Source organism: Trachurus japonicus, chromosome 8 (genome assembly GCF_045865225.1).
Source record: "Trachurus japonicus isolate A0001 chromosome 8, Traja_1.0".
Lineage (NCBI taxonomy): Eukaryota > Metazoa > Chordata > Actinopteri > Carangiformes > Carangidae > Trachurus > Trachurus japonicus.
Window position 1 is genome coordinate 28,070,626 of NC_140914.1, and position 10,499 is coordinate 28,081,124.

General features: G+C 44.6%; 1 long non-coding RNA gene across 1 annotated transcript; it reads left to right on the forward strand.

Annotated features, from left to right (window-relative positions):
• Positions 1 to 282: 282 nt before the first annotated feature.
• Positions 283 to 8,576, forward strand: LOC146983487 (uncharacterized). Its single transcript, XR_015036318.1, has 3 exons — positions 283 to 505; positions 7,517 to 7,624; positions 8,210 to 8,576. It is a non-coding gene; the product is annotated as an uncharacterized LOC146983487 (long non-coding RNA).
• The last annotated feature ends 1,923 nt before the right edge of the window (positions 8,577 to 10,499 follow it).

Sequence of the window (10,499 nt, forward strand, 5' to 3'; positions counted from 1 at the left end):
GACCTTGATGTGGTAGTTAGTTGACATATTAAACCACATGATGGACCCGATCAACAAAGGTCAACCACCGCCCACTTCAACTCCTCTGTCCTCCCAAAATGTGTTCCCCAGTCTTCCCCCTCTGAACCTCAGTCTGGGTCACTGCCCCTTCACCCTTGCACCACCACTACCCCCTCCTCCCCACCCTCCTCCCCCTTGCCCCAGCTCACTATGTACACACGTGTGCCGCCCTCTCACATGTTTATCTCCTCCCACCTCCTCCTGTGCTCCCTCCCCTTTCACCAACTCTCTCTCATCTCCACTGTCTCCGTGTCTCTCTCTGTCTCTGTTGGTGGCGCTAGGATCCATAGGCGTTTTGGAGGACAGGAACCGGACAGGACTCTTCACCCCCTCAACACTCAACAGCAGCAACCACAGACATGTCGGACTCCGAGACCGCCGCCGCCCCCGCCGAGGCCCCCGTCCCCGCTGCCTGTGCCGCCATCAAGGCCGATCTGGACAAATGGTAGGTGATGATGGTGTGCATGGTGCAAGGAAGGTGCAAGTGTGGTGTCCGCCTAACCTTGAAGTGAACAACATCAGGACTTCATCGTTAACACCAAAGTCAACCGGCATCGGTTGTTGCTTTTGAAATCGTTTGCCCCCCTTCCGATTGTTTCTTTCGTAAGTTCTTCCCAAGTTCTTCAATTTTTTTACGCTTAACGAGATGGACAGCTGAAGACAGAAGTCATTTGCAGAAAACCTATTTAATTGAATCATTTGTGACATGCTTGATTGCTCCCTAATGAGCCCCAACGGAGCCCCTAATGAGCCCCAGACCATTGTGTCCAAGCAAAAAAAAAACATGCACAAAATTCTAAGATGATTTTCACTTTGCGGAGGTCTGACTGGGAGGGGTTGGCGATTTTGGTGACAGCAGCATCCTAAAATGCGCCATTGCTAAAATGGAGTCTCTTCGGCGGACGCAGAAAACCGCCAAGAGAGAATCAAGTCTTGCGTGTTGAAATGTCCTGGGCTGGTCTGGAGGGGAGAGAGGGAGGCGGGGGAAAGGTTATGAAAACTTGGGGTACACCACATAGGGAAGAGTGATTCGGAGGGGGTTAATGATGTATGGCAGCAGGGTGATGGTTTCATTCTCATCCGTACGCATGGATGGAGGCTGGGAATCTGCTTGCGTCACTAGCCTCCCATTCCCCCAGAATACCTTGCGTTGGCTTGTCCGGTTTGTCCCCCACCATCTCCTCTTGCCTCTTGCTGTGTCAACAGTCAGGGAAACCAGCAGCTCAGGGATATTTTTGGGAGGCTTTCATCCCATGTATTCACAGCGGGGACAGAACAACATGGATAACCGTTAGGTGTGTCTTGTGTGTGTAGTTTCGAGAGAAGCGCAGTGACATAACACTTTGCCGCAAGACTTCCACAAGCTGCGTGGTCGTGATAAGGTGTCGGTGGGGTATGTGAGACCTTTAGATAAGACAGCAGGTTGAGGGAGGGAGGGCCGAGACATGGACACATGGCTAACCGCACAGCGCCAACTTAATTCAGTGTCTTGGAGATGCTTTGTAGGTCACAGGCTGGAGCGAGTGAGACATAAATTAAAATCATCCAGCGCTAAATCACTGGAGCCGCTCCAGGTGTTGAGTCCCAGGAGTCACACTATTTATTACAGCTTGTTAAAGCGCAGCTAGACTACGGCCAAGGTCGGGCGTTTTGGAGAACACTACAATAGCTTTATGGTGATAACATGTTCTGTCACTCATGGTTTCAGGTGGTTGGTGTGTGTGTGTGTGGGACTTTACATGCAGCTGAACCTCAACCCTCTAACCTTGAGAAGTCAGGAGGCACCTGTGCCAGCAAACATATAGGCAGCTGTTTATCTGCTGCTCACAGTGGCCCCTCACTGTATACAAAATACTTAACCTTTATTTCCTCTGGAGCCTTGTCCTTTGACCTTTTTGTCCTTTGCTATCTCAAAATTAGCTAATAATCAGGAGAAACAAAGGCTACAGTTAGGGAACTTCAAGTTTAAGTACTTGTAATCAATATTTTTATGACAATGATGAATTTTGAGAAAATTATTCTCTCAGTCTGCGGCTCTGCCCATCTTGCCACTTCCTGCTCAGCACAAATCATCAGTTTGACACCAGCTAGCCAACATACCGGAGCACTTATCAGCTAATGAGGTGAATATTCCCCTCAGGAGCTGGTACAGTAGAGACCAAACACAGAGCTAAAAGCAAGAATTGATTTTACAGTTTCAGGTGGCCAGACTTCAGATTAATGATATGATGTGTCTGGGGGTGGGTTATGTTAGGCTAATGTAGCCTCCTTCTGTAGCCTCCAAGCAGTGGACTTCAGAAGTCTTGTTTTTTTACTTTTCATACTTACTTTCATACGACCATGACTCAACCACTATTGGTTGAAGTGACATAATTTAAAGTAAATTACCAGATTTCACACAACTCCTTCTAGAGCTTCTAAAGACAGATCTCTGACAGTTGGAAACAGTCGTGGATGTCTAAAATCACTGGTTCCCATTTGAAGGTTTTGAACAGGTTTAGTGTGATCTGTCTGAGCTAGAAATATCTTGGGTCTCGAGAACCACCTATGCAAGTGAACCATTTGACCTCTGCCCTGGATGACCCTCGCTTCCATTTTAAGTGCCATTCAGATGAGTGTCTGTCATCAGCTGCCAATGTGACATTTGACAATTTGGCAACCACGGAGCCTGAAGGTGGATCAATTAGAAACGATCATGTCTAGATAATATAATAATGGAGGTTTTTTAATCATTCTACTCTCCCCTTTGACCTCAGACCGCCATACTGCATGTGGGTGCTTATGTAATGAATGCCCCTATGTAATATCTTTGCACTGTTGGCCTGTCTGTACCATTTCATTCCAACGTGGCCACACCTCAACTGTAGATACAACATGGCTGACACTGTGTAATGAATACCACAACCCCTGTGTATTTATAGCCATCTTTTAAAAGTCATGGATAGAGACTGTATGTGCAGGATACCATGACATGTTCCCTGCCATAGATCACGTTACTGCTTCACCTGACACCTGCTCCTTAAAGCTGAGTCGAGCCAAAAAAGCAGCAGCCTCACATTCACATTTAGCCCGAGATGTATGGGGGCGGCCATATTGGATTTAGGCCTGCACAGCTGTGGGGACAAGTGTCCCTGTATCTTGCCCCAAGACATCAGACGTGATCATTCTCCTACAGTTTGAAGGGGAGTTTTATGTGGATAATGGGAGAATTGAATTTAATCTCGACTTTCTTTGAAAGAACAGCAGTAGTTATGACCTTGTCAAGGTCAGTCTAGCAAAGTCGGAGGCATAGTATGAGCAACAGGCCTTTTTCATTATTATTCTCTGTACACCTAATAATACAATAATGCAGCATTTCAACTTGTTACGTGTACATTTTTCATCTAGTTTCAGTTTTTGGGACTGTCATGCTCTAATGCAGCAGACTCCCTCATTCATCAATAAACAGACAGTGTATCATGAAACACACGACACACACAGAGCAGATCCATAGTTCGCATGTGGACAAAGAACAGAACAGTATGTGACATGTTGAGGTGTTAGTTCAGAGCTAATAATTACCATGTGCAGTATGTTGCAAACTCCTTTAGCTAACATGTTGGTTAGGGGTTAGTCTGTGTACTTTGAATCCTCGGCCTCTTTCATGAATCCCCCCCTCCCCAACACACACACATGTCTGTTACTGATTGCCTGCAGTTGTATGTGCAGACATGTCTGTACATTCTTACCAGTGGAAACTGTGCTAGTTTTCATGATGGAATCTGGTGACTCGGCAGAAGTCGGTAATGTGAGTGCTGTTCTGTTGAGTCGGACTGGGACCGGCCCCCTCCCCCCCTCTTACTGCACCTTTTTTATGAAAGCTTGTCAATGTGCTTAGTACTGATAAAATCTTTGATCATCTTACTCCTTATCTTACGTACGAGGTAAGATCTGTATTTTCTCAGAGGCTGGAACACAAACTGAAGGCAACCTGAGATATTATACTGATTCTTGTGCACTAAGGAATATGGCCCACTCAGCGTTAATCACATGATGGCTTGACTAATGTTTGGCCTCTACATCATCTTTTCCTGCTGCACCTGCTCAGTGATCTATTGTGCGTGCTTGTCCCAGAGGACTGACCACAGCGAGCTCAGCCTAAATAATTCATCTTTCATTTCCTGATTGGAGGAGGAGGAGGAGGAGGAGGAGGAGGAGGAGGAGGGGAGGAGGAGGAGGAGGAGGAGGAGGAGGAGGAGGAGGAGGAGGAGGAGGAGGAGGAGGAGGAGGAGGAGGAGGAGGAGGAGGAGGAGGAGGAGGAGGAGGAGGAGGAGGAGGAGGAGGAGGAGGAGGAGGAGGAGGGAGGAGGAGGAGGAGGAGGAGGAGGAGGAGGAGGAGGAGGAGGAGGAGGAGGGAGGAGGGAGGAGGGAGGAGGAGGAGGGAGGAGGAGGAGGGAGGAGGGAGGAGGGAGGAGGGAGGAGGTAGTGGTGGTGGTGGTGGTGGTTCATCCAACCTGAGCAGCCTGTGCTCAGACCAGGACACGCTGACATCAGGATGCAGCTGTCAGTGCAGCCTGAAGTTGGTTTAGATTGCAGATGGAATATAAGAAGCTTTGTGTGATGTTACACTCATGATTATTAGTATAATGAATCTGGATTGGCTCAGATTGGTTGAGAACCTCCTACAGGTTCCCATGGCAACCTGGCTTTGCCCTATGACCCTGTAATATGACCTGGCTCACGGTCGTGCTTCCTCTCAGGACACTGCGTGATGGCTGCAGCAGTGGTGATGTCATTGGTCCTCTCTCCTCTCTGCCTGGTCATGTGACCGCCCTCCTCTGATGCTCTCTGTAATCCTCCTGTTTGCATGCAAACTACCAAGACTGTGCAGAATTAGAACAGTTGAAATGGATGAGAAAGAAATAATAGCATAGTTACCTAATAAAGGTTAATAATATGAATAATGATTGCATCACAAGTTTAGTATGTTTTCACAGGAGCCATGCTTTTATTCCTATAAGTAAAATACAATAAGGTCAATAAATTCCCTCCAGCCACCTACATTCAGTTTCTGTTGGGCCTTAGATTGAAAGCACATACTGTACGTGTGCATGTAGTGGTGCTGTAGCAGCATCACTTTGACAACAACACACCCTCAGGGTTTAGACACTCTGCTGCGCTGGTGTTGGGCCATCAGTGCACAAGCCCTCATTGACTCTGTCCAAGCCCAGCCACACTTCAGCACACCAATAGAAATGCACACTCGCAATGACAAACGCACTGGTTCTCATTCGGTCATACACACACACACACACACACTCGCACTCATCTCATCCTTCCTGGCCAAGTAAAGCGCTGAGTGATAATCTGCTGCAGCCAGCTGTGTGTTACATCACTAACAGGCACCCGGCCACAGGACAAAGAGATAAAGCAGCAGAGATGCCCTATGTATATTAAAAATGCTTTTGACGCTCTGATGCTCTGCTGTGATGGTTCCATCCTTCTAGATTTTGCACAACTTTTTCCACTGTGGGTGACCACACAGAGCTGAAAATGAAACTGATTGTTGTTTACCTTGGTGATGGTTTGCCTTTGTACAGGGACCCTCATTATGGTGCGTCCCATCATTATGGTGCGTCTTTATTCCTGGAGTCTTGTCATCTCTTAGATTGGAACAATACCATTCAGAGTCATTGCTCCCTTATAGTAAATGGGAAGCTGCATTTTGAATATGATAGCCTCAGAATAAGTGAAGTTTTCTTACTTTTGAGCAGAGTCGGACTAAACATCTCTTGGCGCCACCTTCATATTTATTAGTGGTGTTCATCTTCTCAGCTAATGTAACTTTAGCACGTTTTTATCTTAAACTGTCACTTTTTTGAAGTTTTAAATCTTAAAGGGGAATTTGACAGATTTTACAGATTAAAGGAGACATATTCTGTCTCTTTTCCAGAAATTAAAATGGTCCCCAGTTGTCTTAAAGACATGTCTGTGATATGCTTTGGTCAAAATACCCCAAGGATCAAACATCACAGCTCTTTTCATCCTCTCAAAACAGCCCTGTTCAGAACAGCTGTTCAGTGCCTGTCCCTTTAAATGCAAATGACCTCTGCTTGCCCTGCCCCTTCTACCGGTCCCAGGTAGGGGTGGGGTTATGCAAATTTGAAAGCTAGTTACAACATTGCAAGACAACCAACGGTTCATAAAACCACATGGATTTCAACCTAGGGAACCTGAACATTAGTCAAAAATGTTTTCACATTTTGGAGCCGAAAGGCAAGACCAACACCCAAAAGAGCCTTCAAAAATTGATATTTCCATAATATGTCCCCTTTTTTGGAAGATCTATGTCGAGCTGCTACTGGCATAACACACCTGAATCTCCACCCGTTTTCCAGTCCCATTGCATTCTGGGTAATAGATGCACCAGGCATCGACCAGGAAGAAGAATGTAGGCTATGGAATAAAAAAAAAATACTTTAATTGGCTGCATCCTTCAAAGTCTGTGTTTGAAGACAGATTACATTACAGTAGCACAAGAAGACCGTCCCCTTTTCAAAGACTTGTGTCCCTTGTTTCCTGGGAAACAAAGGATCCTGTGGGGTAACCTTTTGTGGCCCAGTTAGTATATCCCATGATGCCTCTCTGCAACTGAATACAGCTGGAGGAGAGCCAACAGTAAACACTTGTGCTGATGCAATACATGCATGTGTTATTTTCTACATGGTAATGAATTTAATTAATGGATTGATAAAAAAAAATCTCTGCATCAATACTCTAAACACTGAACAAATAGAAAAGCTGGTGGCTGACGTGGATGGATGGCTGTTGTGTTGTCGTGCTGGTTGATGGGTTGAGGAGGGGGATTGGATGGAAAAGCCAGCAGAAGGATGTTCAGATGTCACGGAGGAGGAGCCGGTTAGATGGGTTTCCATTCATTTCCCATGAAGCCCCTCCTCCTGTGGGCTCAGCCTCTTACCTCCGTTTCTTGTCGTCTCTGCATTATCACGCAACCACCCTCCCTCCCTCCCCGGTGTCCTATCAAGCAGATGGGTTCATCCACATGGCTCTCTGTATCCCTCCCTCTGCCCCCTCTTTTCCCTCCCTCTCTCGCTCCATCACCCTAATGCACTGTGAAGGTATCGGCTGCTACGTTCGGTCCTGCATGGAAGCCTGAAATTATCTGTCGGCCTGAATTCACTTTTTCACTTTCATCCCCTTTTGTCTCATCCCTAATTTTCCTAGTAGGTTCTGTCTTTACAGTGGTGTTAGTGTCATTATTCACATAATTATTTGGACGAGTCGACTTCTGCTACCAAACTTACCAACCCAACCCAGACACATGTACATACTTTGTCTTTTTTTCTATTCCAAGTGTTGTGTCATCTTTGAGAGAAGGTGATATTGCAACTGTTTGTGAAATGAAATGCTGTTCGTCGGTTGCAATCTGTCTCATTGCTGTTACTTTTTTCTTCCAGTGTGGCAGAGAAGGGAGCCGATGGCTGCAAAGATCTGATGGAGGCCTTTGCTGCTTGTGTGAAGAGTGCAGCTGAGGGGACGTCATGAGTTGTCCTCCAAACTCAAATGTAAGCATGTTTTATAATTTGCTGAGTTGGTGGTTCTGCAACTTGTGTTCAAAAAGCCAAATTTACAACAGAAATTTGTCAAGACAGTGAATTTCATCATTGCAATTAAGCATTTCCAGGGGATTTCCTGATATCAAAGCAGGAAAAGGTGTCAATGATAAAGTGAATAATTGCTTACTTCTATTTAGCTACTTCAGGTTCTTGGTTGTGTCCACTCAAATCCGACCCGGACACTTAATTGGGACAGAGTCTATGTTTTATATAAAGTATTTTATATAAATTTTGGTTTAAATTGAGAGATTTCTCCTTGGAAAAATTCTTTAAAAAGTAAAAAAAAAAAATCTGTTAGGAAAGTGTGTGGATTATCCATAGAATAGATGGGAACTGTGAAAGGAGGACCAGGTCACTCTTTTCTGCTTTGGGATAAATCCAGTCTCTTTAATTGTGATGAGGGAACAAAGAAATCAAAATGCTTCAAATGTAATAAATTACTTAATCCTCTAAAATGTATTTGTTGGATGAACTTGAAGCATCTTCAGCCAAGATTCAAGTGATAATTTCTCACTTGTTTTACTTCCTTTCCAGGTCCACTGCACTGAGTCCTCCAAGTTCCCAGCATTCCCTTCTGCACACCAGCACTGGACTGAATGATGACAACAATGACGATGATGAAGACGTTGATGATCGTGGCGTGACAACACTGTTGATTCGGGCTGAGTTAGGGATCTGGCAGCAGTAACCACAGTTTCCTCCCCCTGTCCTCCCCCTGTTATAGGCTTATCTGGTGTCCCTCAGTCTTACCGCCATTCCCCTTCTCCCTCTATGGCTGACATACAGTACATCGACTTGTAGGCAGCTCCAGAGAGCCGATGGGCTGTAATGTAAATTGTCGACTTGAAATGAATACTTATAAATGGAAATAAAAGTATCAAATAATTGGTTTAAAAACAAATTGTGGTTATTTATTACGTTATTTTTGCCTTGTTTCCACATTTGATGCATGGACATCCGCTCAAATCAGTCACTTCTCAAATCTGAGCCATTTGTCTTTTAGGGTGTGGTCATATTTTTCTCCTCATGAAAAATCACCTACATATAGGAACAATTCACTTTTTTTTAAAGTTAGTTTGGTAGTTAACTTTGTTAGCAAAGTAAATCAGTACAGTTCACTGGATGTGGCCGTCTTTTTATTTTGAGACATTATTGAACTGTTGGTTCCCTGAACGATGCTGAAGATGTTCTCCATATTTTCATGGTGACACCTGTTCAAGAGCTATCTGTGTGTTTCTGCTCATCACTAACTTTAGCTAGATTTACCAATTTAGAGGATCATTGTGAGTTCAGTATCACACTTAATCCCTTTACTCACCAACATCTGTCTCCAGAGGTGGAAACCAACGCAACCGAACTTCTATCATATCTTTTCTTCCACTGAAGTCAGCATGCTAGCAGCTAATGGACCAGCCTCAGTTACTTCACAATAGAGACTCGGTGTAGTCTCCATAACTGCTCTGAAGAACATATTATAACCCCTTATAATATAAAGGCATCAGTGGCAGAATCACAGCTCCAACAGAAAATCCTTTGCAGTGACCAATAGAACTCACAAATGTCACAGGCGAGGACTGTGAACACTGGCCAAAGTAAAATATGCTTACATGTTGAAATGATACAGTGACACATCACATGCTGACATGAATGTTTTGCACATGCATTCAGAATAAGGCAAAGAAGTAGCCTAAAACATGAGAGTAACTCTGCTGGAAAGAACTCAACTAAACCAAGGGAGAGGCAGTGGATCCTGAGCTACAGAGAGAAGTTGGTCTGGTGAAACACTCACGGACATCAGTACTACTGTCAGCTGTCTGTTTGGCTCCCTAATCCAGCCCCAGGGGGTGAATTCAGACTCCTTTTGGCATCACACCCACATGTACCCAGATTAGTCTGCCCCCTGCTCTCACTCACAGCCTCGCTGTCAGAGGTCTGGATTTAAAATCATTATGTGCACGTAACACTTTAAAATTAGACATAGTAATGGTAAAAAAAAGTGGATTTATCTGAGTATTGAGTGGTTATTTTCATCATAAAATTGATTGAATACCAACGAGATAAGCACATTAGGCATTTGTTAGTGCTTTTCAAAAACCTATAAGTAAAATATGAAAATATATCATTTGAATCTCTATGTAAAACAATGTTGTCAAATGGGTTAATAGTAAGTTATTCAATTTACCATAAATGAACACAAGAGGGAGCCCCACATCCACCACTCACTGTTTCTGAGGCCTTTTTGTTTAATTGTCAAATTAATGGCCTGCACTACACAAAGGGTTAATATCCCAGCCAACAGTGCAGGTGTACACATGTGTGATGTAACTCATATGCGCATTGTGTACACACAACATATATGACTTGTGTAACGTGTACTGTGGTTCCAGGAAAGTTGCCCTGTTATCAACGTGTGAAAGAACAAGGCAGGTCCCCACACACACACACACACACACACACTGTAGGTGTAATTTGTGAAGGCACTTTGACTCAGAACAGTTCAATTCAACCAAAGCCATTGGTCTTTATCTTTAAAAGGATGTCTGTTACACAGGAAATTGTAGCAATCTAATCAATCATTAATATACACTAGTGATTTCACACACACACACACACACACACACATAGACTTTTTTACAAGGCTGAACATCGCAGCACATGTTGCAGTTACATGAACTCGCGTTTCACCACCCTGCATTTGGCATCAGATATACCATGGATGTCCAACCACTGCACAGGGGCGTCAGACTACATGCCTGAGGGAGTTTCCAGTGAGGGGGAGGAGATACAGTGTTTCTGCCTGACTCTGCAGAGAGGAGCCTAAAGA